This window comes from Rattus rattus, chromosome 15 (assembly GCF_011064425.1).
Source record: "Rattus rattus isolate New Zealand chromosome 15, Rrattus_CSIRO_v1, whole genome shotgun sequence".
Lineage (NCBI taxonomy): Eukaryota > Metazoa > Chordata > Mammalia > Rodentia > Muridae > Rattus > Rattus rattus.
In genome coordinates this window covers 51,867,444-51,881,300 of record NC_046168.1, presented here as the reverse complement: position 1 = coordinate 51,881,300, position 13,857 = coordinate 51,867,444, and the positions used below count along the sequence as shown (strand labels likewise).

Here is a 13,857-nt window from a genome sequence, read left to right as displayed (position 1 = left end):
GTCTCAGGATGGGAGAGACGTTGACTGGGAGATGAGGCCTCACTCAAGTCTCAGAAAGCCGAAGAGGGCAGTTATCAGAAGTAAGGCAAGGAGGATGAGAGCCGCCAAGCCAATGCAATGATTGTGGGTGTGTACGGTCTGGGGACAGCCCAGGATCGCTGTGCCACTGTGTGACAACTTACGACAAGACAAGGTATGCCAGTCTGCTGAGAGAGTCATCCTAATGTGACAACAGGAGTGGGGTGACAACTGTGTTGCAGTGGGCGACACGCGCTGTGATAACCAGGTGACGAGATGCCTTTTACTTCCTCCTGGAAAAGCCTTTGGGCAGTTTCTCTGCTGGGGACACACCTTCTAACTCTGGATGTGTGACCTGGTACCGGTGAGTCCTCCTCACGTTCCTACTGGTCCGACCGCCACCGGGGCTGCTGTGTCTGCCCCGGCTCACATGTAATAGACCCTCCGAGGGTTCCATGGTCGTATGAAAGGCCCAGGGACCATCTTTTTATACCTCGCCGGTCAGGACCACAACCAAGTCTTTTTTTTTTTTTTCTTTCTTTTTTTTTTTTTTTTTTTGGAGCTGGGGACCGAAGCAGGGCTTTGTGCTTGCTAGGCAAGCGCTCTACCACTGAGCTAAATCCCCAACCCTCACAACCAAGTCTTTATAGGAACAATTTAGAGAGAGAGAGAAAATGACACACTGCTCTCCTGCCTGTGTCTGCACATGTGTTAATTATCTATTAATTCAATTTGAAACGAGCCCATTACCCATTTCTGGAAGAGAAACAGTGTGAGGGAGTTATATAAATGCCTCATTCCCACACCAATTTTGCTCGGAAAATTGATTCTGAAAGAATTTTAATTAATAATCTCCAGGAGATGAAAACGGAGAACCAGGGATGAAGTGAGCTGCCCCAGGAGGATCCTCGGAGGGCGGGAAAGGAGAGGTGGGAAGGGGTCATCACATCACCCACAGATGGGGTCTGACGCGCAGGGGACCCATGTCCACAGCAGCCTTTGGGCCTCGGGTCTGAGCTCCTCTGAAGGAGAAAGAGCCGACCTGACATCTCTGTAGAACCCTCCCTGCCTAGCCTTTGCAGAGCAGCGAATGTGTGGCCATGGTCTTCCCTTCAAAGTCCAGCCCCTTCTCTGCTGGACTCTGCTTCTGAGGTAATTCTATCTGTGCAGGACTTTTTACTACACCCGTGTGTGGTGTGTGGACACCTCACTCTCTGCAGGTTGAGATTCCCCACACCTGTCATGGAGAGGCCCCAGCACCCTCCAGCCAGGTCTCACAAGGGTCACTTCCTGCAAAGCCATAGAATATCTTTTACCGTTAGGGGGTGACAGGGGCACCAGCGTGCGCCATTTCTCTCCACAGTCTGCCTCACCTTTCTCTTTTATAGACCACAATCTCCTGTTCCGTTGATCCACGAGTCCTTCCAGGACATGATCGATACCACTATGGAGACAATGGTGGCTACAGAGTAAGTGTGAATACAGCTGGAATGGCTCTAGACAGGGTTCTCCCTTTGGGGTGCTTTTTTTGGGGGGGTGTTTTAGAGCCTGTAATTCCCTGTGGACTTCAGAATAAGCATGATATACCTACTTATATTATGTCTGTATTTCCTTTAGAAAACCCTATGGGGACATTCCCACAAGTTGTGTTTAACCTACCCATCAGTCTGAGAGGCAATACATGTACTGTGATCTTCTTTCCATGAGCATGGTCTAACTTTTTATTTTCCTGCCCTTTTTCTGGGGTGTTGAGGATTGGACCCAGGGCTGTACGCATGTCCAATATCCCTGCCTTACACCCCCAGGCCCCCGATATCCTCAAGCAACATTTCTAACTTGCAGCACTGAGACTGTGGGAGTTCTGTGTCGTGTGGACCCCCTGTTTAGCTTTGTGTAGAATGGTTGGTTGTAAACGGCCTTCCACACAGCTCCTCCCCTTCCCTCTTGCTGAAGCCTGAACTGCACGCCAGACAAGCACTGCACGTTTGGTGTTAAAGATCAAGGTTTCCATACACAAGTGTGAGTTCTCTTTTGACTACACATGCGAAAGTCTTGCTGAACTCACTCACCAGGTCTGGGAATTTGGGGGGCCACGTTTGCTGGGATGTATGTTTCTTGGAGCAATCATGTTATTTGTAAACAGAGATTGCCTCCTCCTCCTCCTCCTCCTCCTCCTCCTCCTCCTCCTCCTCCTCCTCCTCCTCCTCCTCCTCCTCCTCCTCCTCTATTACCTGCATATCTGTCATTTCTCCCACTGTTCTTTACTGAGGAGCAGTAGTGGGAGGAGTGAGAGGGGCATCCTGACCTTCTTAATCCTAAAGAGAGCCTTCAGTCCTCACTCTGAGCCCTTCGTGTCCTCTCTCTCTCTCTCTCTCCCTCCCTCCCTCCTTCCCCCTCCCTCTCTTTCCCTCTCTGTCCCCTCTCTCTCCTCTCCCTTCCTCTCTTTCCCTCTCTGTCTCTCTCTCTCTGCCTCTGCCTCTCTGTCTCTCTCTCTCTCTCTCCCTCTCCCTCTGCTTCTCTCTCTCTCCCTCTCCTCTCTCTCCCCCCCTCTCTGCCTCTCTGCCTTTCTGCCTCTCTGTCTCTCTCTCCCTCCCTCTTTCCCTCTCTGTCTCTCTGTCTCTTTCTCCTCTCCCTCCTTCCCTCTCCCTCCCTCTCTGTCCCCCTCTCTCCCTCTCCCTCCCTACCCTCCCTCTCTTTCCCTCTCTGTCTGCCCTCTCTGTCCCCCTCTCTCCCTCTCCCTCCCTCCCCCTCCCTCTCTCCCTCTCTCCTTCCCCCTCTCTCTCTCCCTCTCTCTCTCTCTCTCTCCCTCTCTCTCTCTCTCTCTCTCTCTCTGTCTCTCTCTCCTCTCCCTCCTTCCCTCTCCCTCCCTCTCTGTCCCCCTCTCTCCCTTTCCCCCCATCTCCTCTCAAGCTGAGAGATTTATGAGAACGTTCATTCTGATTAGACGTTGGGTTTTGTTGAGGGCTCTTCTACATCAGTTGTGGCCTTCCTGCCGATGTGGCAGAATATATTAACTGCTTTTTAAATGCAAGCCAGGCAGCCTGCCCGTGAGAGTTATAGTTGGGTCATAAGGTAGACCTGCTGATAGTTTTCTGAGGGACTGCAAGCCTGGTATCCACAGCCTCGCCGATTTGCACTCTACATGTAGTTACTCAGTTTCCCCAACACCATTTGGTACAGACGCTGTCTTTTGTTCAATGGGTGTGTCGGTCATCCTTGTCAAAACTCGAGCAACCACGAATTCTAATGAGTCCTTAGCTGCGTCCCATTGTTCATTGTGTCTATCGTGTGCTAGTAGCGTAGCGTTTTTATTTATGGTTTTGTAGTATAGCTTGGAATTGGGTGTAGTGACACCTTCAGCTGTATTCTTATTGTATCGGACTGTTTATTGTTTGTTTTATTGTTTTTTGTTTGTTTGTTTGTTTGTTTGCTATCCGGAGTCATTTGTGCTTCCATATGAATTTTACAATTTTAAAAAAATTTCCGTGAAGAATGGCATTTGAATTTTTGATGGAAATTCAATCTATAGATTGCTTTGAGAAGGACAGCTGTTTTCACAATATCGCTGAAGACATTACATACAATGGTCAAAAGACGTGGAGAAATCCGGTTGTACTAACCTAGAAGCCTGTTTCCTGTTGCCTAGCTTGAGTAGGATGTGGAGGAAAGTCCTCAGTAGTCTGTGAACTGTGTGACCTGCAGTCATGGTTTATGACCGTGGGTAACAGAACAACAGCGGCACAAATGTCATGAGGGTAACCAACCGCCTTCTGATTGGATCTAAGGCCAAGAGGAACACGGGCCTGGCATTACAATCTGGTCAAGAACCTACAGTTGAGTATCTCACAGGCTTCAGGGGTGAACCAGCTACTATTATTCTGCTAAATCAACAACATATCAAAGGGTCCTGTATATTCATTTATCTCTACCCATCTATTAGCACAGATCTCATAGCTCCTCAGAGAAGTTTCTTTCTGAAGCTGAAGGCGGTTAACAGAGACAGGCACTTACTGGTCAAAGTCCAGAGAAGTGTCTGTGGAGCGTTCAGCTACAAATGGGACACTTATCTCACACCTCCTCCTCTAGGCTCAGGGACTGTGGAAGAGGGGGCTGAAAGACTCTAAGAGCCAGCGGTCAGGGATGGTGGGACGAACAGTGTCTTCTGACGTGACAGGACCACTGAACTCATGTGCCCAGCTGCTGTGGCTGCCTGTGCAAGACCAGGGCAATCAACATTGTAGCATGGAGTGGGATGGGGTTCATGAGCTCCTGGCTTAGGTACTGACAGCTGATGATTTTGAGAGGAGATGGGTAGTTTTCTTTAGTGTATGCTTCTTAGCAGGTTGACCAAACTGCAGGGGTATATGAGCAACACGAATTAGAGTGACTAGGTTATTAAAAATGGAGAGAGAGAGAGAGAGAGAGAGAGAGAGAGAGAGAGAGAGAGAACACCAAGTTTGGGAGAATAGAGGAGTGGGGTAGATCTGGGAGGAGTTAGGAGGAAGAGTAGGGAGGCGAATATCATCAAATTACACTGTATGAAATTCTCAAAGAATTAATAATATTATTTTAAGGCGTCGTTAATAATATTATTTTAATAATCGTTTATGTTTAGCTGTTGCCTTTCTGTTCTTCTTGCTTCTGCACGCTTGTGTCTGTCAACTGGCTTTGAGGTCTGTAGGCATTACCTAGGTGCCTTTCTGCTACCATTTCTTTCTAGGAACAAGTAATAAAATAATATGTGTGTTCATAGTTCTGGCATCGTTACATAGGTCCCTGTAACTAAACATCTTTCTCCGAGTCTATTTTTCTTCCTTCTTTTGTTTTGAGGTTTCACGTGTTCCAGACTGGCCTTTGGCTCACTACTTAGCCAAGGGTGGCCTGAGCTCCTGATCTTCCTGCCCTCTCCTATGCCAGGCCTCTCTCATTTTCAAATATCCCTTTAAAGGTGTCCCACTGTCTTTTTTGTTCCACCTTGTTTTTTAAAAGAAGATTTATTTTATGTGTGCAAGTACCCTGTCACCAGAAGAGGGTATCGGATCCCATGACAGATGGCTGTGAGCCACCATGTGGTTGCTGGGAATTGAACTCAGGACCTCTGGAAGAACAGTCAGTGCTCTTAACCACTGAGCCATCTCTCCAGCCCTTTGCTCTGTCTTTTATCTTTGGCTATTTCTAAGTTCCCCCCTTCTCCTCCCTCCTCCTCCTTTCCTCCTCCCTCCTCCTCCCTCCTCCTCTCCCTCCTCCTCCTTTCCTCCTCTTCCTTTTCTTTAAAAAAAAAAAAACCCTCCGTTTGGATAGATTAAAACAAAGAAGACATGGAAAGACAAAGAGGACTATTTAGGAAGACGACAGGGACCCGATGAGGAGATACAAGAAGGGGTAATTGGGAGCTGTGAGTATGACTAAGGCGCATTACACATGCAGGTAACTGTCATAATAAACCCATTAGTACACTTATTATATGCTAACAAAACTAGACAGAAACCCTCAGATAGACAGAACATCTTCCCATGTGAGATCAGGGCCCCATTAAATCCCGGCGGAATCTTATGGATGGAAAGTGTAAAGCTTTCACGGAAGGAAGCTTCCAGAAACACAGCAACTATGTAGCCAGTTAAATTCTGGACTAGGTGAGCCCACTTGCTGTTTCACTCTTTGAAATAATTAAGTAGTCACAAGGACCTGAGTCAGGAAGAAAGGGCTGGGGTTCACTCAGAAGATGTGGGATCTGGATGCCCCTTAATATCATGGTTTTTCTTCTGTAGATAAACATCCCAACCTCAGGATTTGATAACCTCTTAGTATGAGGGTGTGCAGAGAGACACATGTGATTTCCAAGTGTTGAGTGTGCAAAAAGCTAACCCTGGGACCAACCTGGGCAGGAGACCTCTGTACTTGGGTAGGTTTCTAACCCCTAAGACCTCTCCAGTCTGAGAGTCTGAGTTTGAGGGCAGAAGTTTAAGACTTTACTCACATTCACACAGTCATAGAGGAGGGGGTGCGTCCCCGCTGGTACCCTGCGGCCCTGCACAGATTCTGGGTATGGGAGGATGTCAGGGAAGAAAATGGTAGAAACATTCCACTTAATTAATCTTGTTGTTCTAGCTCTGGGCCAAGGCACATTGTTGAAAACTGACTTCCCTGCGCTGCGAAGGAACTCGGGGACATGTTTTCCTCCTTATTAATTTGCCAGGAGAGATGTGTATGTCTGGCCACTGTGTCAGCCTGAAGAGAGCCACAACGCAGTCTAAAGGCGGCTCCCATGAGACAGGGCACAATGCAGCTCTGTCACTAAATTAACGCTCTGAGGAAGAAGTAGCCAGTGTTCCCCAGCTCCCTCCTAGCAAGGATGAATTCTGCCAGCACTTTTCTGGAAAGCACCAGGACGCTGAAGAGGGGGCTCGGTGGGTAAAGTATTCAGTGTGCAAGCATGAAGACCTGAGTTTGGATCCCCAGCTCCCATGCAAAATCAAGGGGTGCACCTGTAGCCTTCACACTGGCTGGAGGAAGGCTACAGACAGACAAACCCCAGGACTTTGCACCTCCCACCCCCAAAAGCAAAGAGCACAACAGAGGAAGATACTCGATGCTACCCTCTGGCCTTCACATCCCCCTCAACAAGAAACCCGCTTGTAACACACACACACACACACACACACACACACACACACACACACACACACACACACACGCACGGAGACTCACTTAGGACCCCTATTTAGAATCCACATTGCCAGGCCTCACCTTCACCACCCTGAGGTAGTGAGTCCTCAAGGGCAAGGCCTGAGATGTAATGGCCAAGTGGTTTGTATGTAAGGATGTCAGGACATCTGGAGGCCCCTCAGATACCTCTTCCTTGGGAGGTGGAACAGCGCGTGACAACCCAGGAGACACAGAAACTGAACAGGCCCACCCGATGGAGGAAGTTCCCGGAGTTGGGAAGTCACAGGGAGAGCGGAGCCAAGAGTCAGGCACAAGTGGATCCCACAGCCCTTCCCACCACAGCCAAACCTTGACAAAAATAAATCTGCCTCTTAGAGATGGAATTTAGTTAGAACTGCCCCCGTATTCACAACAGCCAGACGGTTTGGAGGCCTAGTGGAGCCTCTGAATTCTAGCCTTTGATTTCAAGGCACCACTCAGGTCTAGGCTAAGATTTAAGCACCATCATTTAAATGTCTACAGTTAAGAACATTGGTGAGACTACCCAGAGAGTACACATGGACAGACCCATGGCTCCAGCTGCATATGTAGCAGAGGGTGGCCTTGTTGGGCACCAATGGAAGGAGACGCTCTTGGTCCTGCCAAGGCTGGATCCTACAATGTAGGGGAATGTCAGGGTGGGGAGGCGGGAAGGAGGGGTGGTTGAGGAGGGGGAACACCCTTATAAAAGAAGGGGAGGGGGGATGGGATAGGAGCTTATGGACAGGAAACCGGGAAAGGGATTAACCTTTGAAATATAAATTAAAAATGTAAAAAAAAAAAAAAGAATATTGGTGAAAATCACTGAGTTTCCCTGGCCATGGCCTGAATCCTGCATTCCTCCCTGGAGCCCAGGTCTTGGGGAGCTACCTCGGTGGGAGCAGAGAAAACGCTAACCTAAGAGGTGTGTCAGGGACAGTAATAGAGAGGGAGCTGTGCCCAAGGCCCAAGAGTCACTGGAACCTTTGCTGGTGTGTCCGTTACTCTACAGAATCCCTTGCTTAGCGGAAGGAAGTGACACAAAGGGTTTCTGCACACATAGACATTTCCATTAGTCTTTTTCTAAACTCGCCATCAAATTAAAACGGGTATTTCTAAAGGGATGTGGTTTGTGTTTTACTCATGAACAAATCGCTCCAAAGCCAGAGTGCAGGGACGTCATCTGGGGCAGCCACGTGATTCTGGGACGGAGGTCTACATCAATACTGCAGACTGCCCCACATCTGTGGACGCCAAGACCCAGGTTTGCAGAACCTGTATCCGCAGAGGAATGTCACTCTGGGCTAGATGATAGATGGCCGCTTCACAGGTGTCTTCCTAAGCTTTCTCTTACGTGCTGAGTTATTTAGAAAGGGGGGAAAGGTGACCCCAAACCTCATCATGTCTGCCACAGCCTAAGTCCCTCAACTCAGAGATTCTAGGGCCTGCAGGTGCTTCCTGGAGGGTGAAAAACGTGGTCCCTCCCTAGCCTGACTAAGCCTCTCTGGGAAAAGGAACTTTTGAAGTTCTGCTTAAGAAAGTTGATGGGTGCTGGAGAGATGGCTCAGCTATTAAGGGCACTGACTGTTCTTCCAGAGGTCCTGAGTTCAATTCCCAGCAACCACATGGTGGCTCACAACCATCTGTAATGGGATCCAGTGCCCTCTTCTGGTGTGTCTGACAGCTACAGTGTACTCATATAAATAAAAGTTTTTTTAAATTACACACACACACACACATTATATATATATATATATATATATATATATATATATATGAAGAAAGTTGCTTGAGAGACTCATGATGTTTCTTTGCAACAGAAAAGGGATCCCAAGCACCTCAAGCTCGGGAAGATGAAGATGAGATCCTGTCAAAGGCAGTTCTGACTCAGCCTCTCTGGGGTGGGGGTGCTGCAAGCCTTAGCGCCTGTCAGACACCGTGGAGCCTTCAGTGAAGCAGACCGTAGCAACATGGTTGCTCTTCTCATGATATGGGTGCAGGGGCCAACTGAAGGCAGTCTCTATTTCGGCAGATACTCCCACTCTCGCAGTGGGGACAATGTCCCCGGATGGCGTTATCTCAGAATGCTCCCATTCTTCATCATCCGTGGGCACTGAGCTTCAGACCCAAAGGGCCATTCTGAACCAGAGACCAACCTCATCATTCAGATCTGGTCACCTTCAGCCACCCACACACTCAGTGCCACACATCTGCTCCCCCGGCCCCGAGTCTGCCCCCACACATCCACATAGAGTTTCTGAGCCAACAGCACCTCCCACTCCAGACAGCCCTGGGCTCATCCTGCCCTCTGGGGACCTGGTGAGACAAACTTCTTTCAGAAAACAAGCCCAGAACTAGGGGTGAAGAGGACCCCAAGCCTCATCTGCCTCAACCCTTCCCCCTCCAACTCAGAGACGCTGAGGTCCTGCGCTTGCCAGGGTAAACCCCAGCGTTTTATCATTTCCTACCAACCTCTGTGTTTTACAGGACCTACTAATTACGGCACACACACCTGTAATTATGATAATGCTGCCCCCAGCCATACACTAGGTAGAAGCTCTTAATTATAACTCAAACAATTAATCAACCGGCACACACCTTCTGAGCATCTGGCCCACGCAGGGCTCTGCTAGGCACCGGGAAAAGAAAACCACACAGTTCCAATCCATGTCAGCCTGGAACTCACTCCCCTCTCTTCCATTGCCTCCACAGACACCCAACTTCTCTTTGCTTGTTTTGTTTTTAATGATGGCAATCTCAAGGCAGGAGAACGACTCAGAGGGAATCTATCAACTGGCCTTGGAAAACTGTCATCAGTCTCCCCAAAAGAGACCCAGAAACCACAGCATTCTTTGGACAGCACTGCATGTGCCTGGTGTCTCTGCGTGTGTGGTACAGAGCAGGGACCTCCAGGCAAGTGGGTTTCACTTCTGCATGCACCACAACGCCCCCAGGATTCATAGCGTAAGAGAGCAGAACAATCCGCTGAGAGCTACAGAAGGCAGCCAGAGCCCAGTGAAAGTCCTAGCCCAAGAGGGAAGGTCCTCCTGGAGAGAGGGACAGAGAGGAAAGACAGCCATTGCCTCTGGGCCTTGTGAATCCCTCCTGACACTGGGAGAAATGAAAGCTACTGCTGAAGGCAAGTTCCTGCTCTGGTGGGTTTACTTAACTGACCCAAGGGCAGGGCCACAATGTGATCCACTACTTAGTCACTCTCAAGAGTTCCAGACTGGATGAAAATTCATTATTCACAGCATGCCATTGCTCCAAATGCTGTCCTAACCTTTTTTAGCCAAGGGCAAAGGAGGGGACAAAAGAGAGCAGAGACTGTGGGGAGGAGTTCTGGGACCTCCAGGGACCAAGAAGTAGAAGACTGAATCCTAATCTCCCTGGTCCAGGAACAGGAGAATTTGGACTTGACCAAAAGGGTCCCCGAGGACAGCACATGAGCCCAGTGCTTTCTCAGGGCAGTGCTTCAAGGGTCAGAAGTCTTGGAATGGAGGGGCTTCCAAACTACATAAGCATTCGATGGCAAACGTAAGTGGGATCCCCCCAAGAATCGCGAGGTTGGACGATCATCCTCGGGCGCATAGGAAGCAGCTCACCGTCCGCGCACACGCCAGCCAGTCCAGTCTCAGACCCCCTCAGCAAACAGCACTCCTCACTCCGGGCGCCACTGTCCGGACCAGACGTTGCTGTCCGAGCCGGAGAGGACAGAGAGTTCGCAGAATTCGAACGCGGGAGCCAGGACCCACACCCAATTCACACCCGCAACCCTGAGAGGTTACAGAGGCAAGGTGGTAGGACACCCGCGCGTGCAAAGCGCGTGAACGCGCGACTGCGCGTGTAAAGGGTGGTGCAACCAGAAAGGGAACCAGAGCCGCGGACTCCCCCCCAGTCACCTGTCCGCCGAAGCCGGTGCGCACAGCCTTCAAGCCCGGTCGCGTCCGGTCCGGTCCGCGAGAGCCCTGGCCGCCTTCCGGGGACCCTGGGCCCCGCCGCCGGCTGCGAACCTCCTTCGCCCTTCTCTCTCCTTCTTACCCGGGCTCCGGTAGAACCGACGCGGCCAGACGGGACGGCAGCAAGACCCAGCCTCCCGCAGCCGCCAGAAGCTCCATGAAAGCGCAGCACGCGGCCAAGCCCAATCCTCCGGCTTCCAGCGCGGGGAGCGCGGGCGGCCCCACTCCGCTTGCCCCAGCCCAGCCCGACCCCTCGAGCGCCCCTCCGTGGGCTACGGCGCCCGCAGCGCGGCCAGCCACCCGAACTGAGCTGCGTTCCCGCCGGTGGCCGCCCGCGGACAGGTGTCTACTCTCCGCTCGGACCCCGGCCCCGCTGCACAGACCTCTTTCGCAGCTACACCCCTGTCCCCGAGCGGTCCCAGGGACTCTCGGAACAGACTTGGGTCACGCAATGTAAATTCAACTTTACCTCCTGCCCGGGCTCCCGGCTGCTTGCTCCGCGTGCCCTGCCGTGGCTCTCCTCCGGGTGGAGCGCAGCGTCCCCAGAGCCCACTGCTCAGAGTCCGGCACCGCCCCGTGAGCCGCCCCCAGGCCGCCCTGGCCAGCGCGTCCGGGTTACGGTAGCGCGGCGCCCCCTCGTGCCCAGCGGGTCCCAGGGAGAGGCCCCCCACTGTGGCTTTGGGCACTGTGTAGGACCGTGGAAGGACAAGGGCGTGACTTCCACACCCAGGCACTCAAACACATGGGCTTCTACACGCACATTCAACCGCACTCAAAAAGGCACGCGTAGCTACACAGGTGCACACACATGAACTCACATGCTCACTAGAACTCACATTCACCACTCATATATACCTGAGGGTACTCATACAATCACATAGGCACACACACATGGTTTATGCATAAGTACTTGTCCCCCTCTGCCCCCCCCACACACGAGAGCTAACAACAGTGCACACACATAATGAGACACCCTGGTGTGCACACGCACACGTACCTGCACAGGCTCATGCCAAGTAAGGAAGTCATTCATTCAGACCCCATGCCCTATGAGAGGCGTGGACTGACCACTCCAGTGCCACGCTCCAGGAAAGGAAACAAGTTCTTCCTAACAAACTCCAGAGACATCAGAAGGATGAGATGTAGGTTTCCAGTCTATGGACAAGTCCCAACTGTGCAGTCTGGAGACCCAAACCAAGCAGAAGGTCTGTGATTTTTCCTATAACGGGCCTTTTATAGATCAGGTGGCCAGATGCCTCTTGTGGCCACTGTGTCGCTGTTTGCATGGAGATGGTAATGTCCCTTTCCAGCTTCTGTCCTGGATTAGGCCTGGATTAGGCTGTTTTCTCCTTGGAAACCATTCGTTGGATTTAGAGCCCGGGAGCCCAGGCACTGTAACAACAGAACCCAGGCCACCATGTCCCTTCCACAGGAAATGACTGCTTCTGGGATCCTGGGATCTGTGCCCTTTGAGACAGTTCTGTTTGTCAACACAATCTGTCTCTGGGGGCAGATGCTCCTGGCCAGCCCTCTGGATACTCAGCTACAGAGGCGGAGGCCACTGGCAATGCCTCTGATGCATTGATAAGAAGATTGAGAAGTGCCCAGCTGCTCTGTTTCCACAGCTACAGAGGGATCCAGGTGAGTCCTGGGCCTCTTATTGTCTGGCCCTGTACTGTTCTTCTTGGGAGGAAATGGCCAGGTCCAGCTGCACCCTAGCCACCCCTTTTAGACCCTCACTTTGTGCCAAGTCCCTGGACTACAGTGATCACACAGAGGAACTAGCCTGTCTCCCTCTCTCCCTTTTGCAGACTGTACCTGTGTGTATTCTGCCAAAGCACTCATTATCCTGCTGTTCAGAAGATTTGCAGACAGCCCTGGCTCCAATCTCCAAGTCTTTACATCTCATCTGGTCAGTCGTTGGAATTAGTTTCCCTGAGCCAATGAAAACTTCAGAGTGGTATTATTATTATTATTATTATTATTATTATTATTATTATTATTATTATTTGCTATTATTCTTCTTTGAAATATACATTACAGTTTGTTCCTATTAAACTTTACCTCATTCATTTTTATTTCCCCTTTTGGTGAGCCTGTCAGATGCCATAGAACCTTAGATTTACTCTGTTTCCTTATCTCCTTGGACAGATAGAAACTTGACTGGTTGGGTGGCTCATCCTTAGTATGGGTCTTGTCTTTAAAAGCGTGCACGCGCACACACACACACACACACACACACACACACACACACGTGCTGTAACACAGCACTGCACCACAGTGATGTCAGTGTTTCTGACAAGAACCATCATCTGTGGGCCGAGGCGTCACACTAGCGCCAATGCTGGTCCCCACTTGGCTATTCTAGCCATCCAGCATTTCCTATGTGTTTTAGAAGGACATTGACTTCCTGTCCTTTGAAACTGAAATCTAATTGGTGGCACACTTAAACTGGTGAGTCAGTCTGCTACCAGTGTCACGCACATACCAAAACAGAACAGGAAAGACACCCTAATGTCATTTCACCCTCAGTGTCCACCGCTCCCATCTGTGCTTTGGAGATCAGTGCAAGTAAGCCCCGGTTGCATAGGAGTCCTCGTATCCTTTACCTCTCTCTGAGTGTCCTTGCGTGTAGACTGAGAGCAATGGTGAGAGTTCGGTGTTGTTCCCTTTGCTAAGCTAATGAGTTAATGGGAATGCCAGGCCGGCTGGCAACTGAGAAAAACCATTAAAGGTTACAAAAACACCGAAATAAAAGTTACATGTATTGCAACAATGTTTCAGGGGTGTTGCTACACCTGAGGGATCTTGAGACGTAGGATTCAGTAGACGTGGTTACCAGTCCAGCTTCCTGCCCCAGGACCCATGGTATCTTGGGCAGCTCCATAGAAAGTGATTAGGGAGGACACAGGACACTGTTGGCTGGGTAGCCCTGGGAAGTTGATGGGAGGTGGTGGTGAATCTGCTAACATGGGCTTATGCTGCAAATTTGCTTTGGTTTTCCTAAATGATATGAAGTTGATGTTTGGGTGAGGTTTGTGCTTTGGGATAGCCACGGTTTTATGAAGGAGTAATGTTTCAGAATGGTTTCTGTCTAGAGAAGATAATTATAGAAAAATTCAACTTGTGAAAAAAAGCACAAAAGGGAACATAGCAAACTTCCTGCAGCTCCGTCATCCAAACTTCACCACTGTTA

At 50.3% G+C, this 13,857-nt stretch overlaps 1 protein-coding gene across 2 annotated transcripts in view; it reads right to left on the bottom strand.

Annotated features, from left to right (window-relative positions):
* The window catches only part of Kcng2 (potassium voltage-gated channel modifier subfamily G member 2), a 66,366-nt gene extending 55,155 nt beyond the window's left edge, over positions 1–11,211 (bottom strand). The window contains exon 1 of one of the 2 annotated variants that reach the window (XM_032886024.1): positions 11,131–11,211. The gene's annotated coding sequence lies outside the window, so the exon portion shown is untranslated. Of the gene's footprint in view, positions 1–10,743; positions 10,868–11,130 lie in introns of those variants that run through there. The other variant, XM_032886023.1, reaches the window with a different exon arrangement.
* Positions 11,212–13,857: the final 2,646 nt, after the last annotated feature.